The sequence below is a fragment of the Brassica oleracea genome, chromosome C6 (assembly GCF_000695525.1).
Source record: "Brassica oleracea var. oleracea cultivar TO1000 chromosome C6, BOL, whole genome shotgun sequence".
Lineage (NCBI taxonomy): Eukaryota > Viridiplantae > Streptophyta > Magnoliopsida > Brassicales > Brassicaceae > Brassica > Brassica oleracea.
The window spans coordinates 21,081,219-21,083,406 of NC_027753.1; positions in this window are offsets into that span (position 1 = coordinate 21,081,219).

The following is a 2,188-nucleotide window of genomic DNA, read 5'->3' on the forward strand; positions in this document are numbered from 1 at the left end:
TAGAAAGTACTAAGCAAACTCTCCATATTGAAGCCATGATGAGGACATTGAGAGATGTAGCTGTGGAACCTTTCCCATGCTTCTCCAAAGCCTTCAAGATTCCTTTGATGAAATCCAGAGATTTCATTCCTTAGCTTAGCAGTTCTTGAAGTAGAGAAGAATTTGGTGAGGAAAGCTTTCTTGCATTCATCCCATGTTGTAATTGAATCTCTTGAAAGATTCTTCTCCCATGTGTGAGCTTTGTCTCCCAAAGAGAATGGAAACAACCTTAGCTTGAATGCATCTTCAGAGACACTATTAATCTTTGTAGTTCCACACAGCTAATCAAAGTTATCCAAGTGGTCTAGTGGATCCTCCAAGGCAAGACCATGGTACTTGTTGCTCTGGATCATGTTTATCAAGCTTGACTTGATCTCAAAGTTGTTGTTTTCCACAGCTGGTGCTCTAATGCCAGCTCTATGCCCATGGATATTGGACTCATCATGGGTGCCAATAGCTCTAGCTTGGCGCTGTGGGTGTTGTGGCCTAAGGTTGTCACCTCCTTGGCCATTACCCTCTCCATCTTGAGGCTGATTCTGATGTTTATCCATCACAAACCCCAATCTGTCTAAGTGAGCATGTTGCTCTTCTTCTCTTCTCCTCCTTGCAATCTTCCTTTCAAGTGCTCTAAAGTCTTCAACTCTTAGAACTAGGTCTGTTGGACCTCTGTTCCGCAAGTTCATACACCTGAAATACAAAAGGCTAGGAAAGAGAATCAGTAACTAGATATAAGAAAAATAAGACTTAGTCTCAAGTAAGAACCAAATCTCAATGTCAAAATCAACTTAGAATTGGCAACGGCGCCAAATTTGAAATGGACTTTTCAATGGTGCTAATTCAAATCATGTAGTATTTAAGATGTCAATCCATCTCTAAGTATTTTGATGCAAAGAGAATGCAAGTTCAAACTTAATCTAAGTGCATTCAGTTCAATGAAGTGGTTTGATTAAGCTAACAAGGTTCTAACACAACTAATTAGCAACTTTCAATCAAATGGATAAAGGAGGAATCATGGGCATAGGATTTTGATTTCAGATGACAAAGATTTAATCTAAAATGGCAAGGTTTCAATCAACACATTCCTCTAAGTCTAGATAGCAATTCTAAGCAAGTTCTTTTCCAAGACAAAAGCTCATTTACTCTCATTGATCAAACATCAAATTCATTTGGTTTGTGTCAATCAAACAATCATTAAGAACATATCATTCAACTTTCTAAACTCCCCTAACATCAAATCCCTTTGGTAGGGTAAGTTAAGAGCATGTTGAGTTGGCTCAGACATTTCATCGAACACCTTCCGGGAAATGAAATGTCTAGAGTTCTAATCTAAAATGGTCAACTCTAGATTAGCGTTAAGATCACTCAATCAAGCAATGAAACATATTAATCTACTCTAAAACATTCTAGATCATCACTTAATCTTCCTAATCATCCTAGCCCATGAATCCAAAGATGACTACTCACTCATTATCATGGTAGACACTAAATCATTAGTTGATCTAAGTCTAAACATGATTAATGATCAAAGCAATCAAGCAATCACAAAAGATAATGATCAAGATTAGATCTTTTGCTCCAAAGTGGTCTTTGATTTGATAGATAATAAGATAAGATCATAACATTAGGTTTAGAGAGTATTGATATGACTTCTAAAACCTAGTGGGCTCAGTCAACAACCTGAAAGGCCCAAATAAAATATAAATTTTCGATCAGAAGAAGAGAAACGCGCGCAGGTTGATGAAGTCGCTCCACCAGGTCGTTCTTCTTCCAGAGCGGGTGCCTTACCTCGCTCCAAGAGGTCGATCCGGCTCTCTGCTTCATTTCTTCATATTGCGCGCGGGTTGATGACCTCGCTCCGTCTTGGTCGCTCTGGCTCTCGAAAGTCGTCGACGAGAGGTTGAGTTCGGAGCGGGTACCTCACCTCGCTCCGGGACGTTGCTCCAATCGCTTTGTCCGCAACTCCATATGGCGCGCGGGTTACTGAGGTCGCTCCCACTGCCCGCTCCAGCTTCAAAGTTCGTCGACCAAGATGCATCGGTCAGAGCGGGTGCCGAACCCCGCTGCGGGATGTCGCGCTGCCTTCGTTTCTTCTGGAGCGGGTGTCGTAGGTCGCTCCCATTGCCCGCTCCGGTGCTCTACTCGCTCAAAC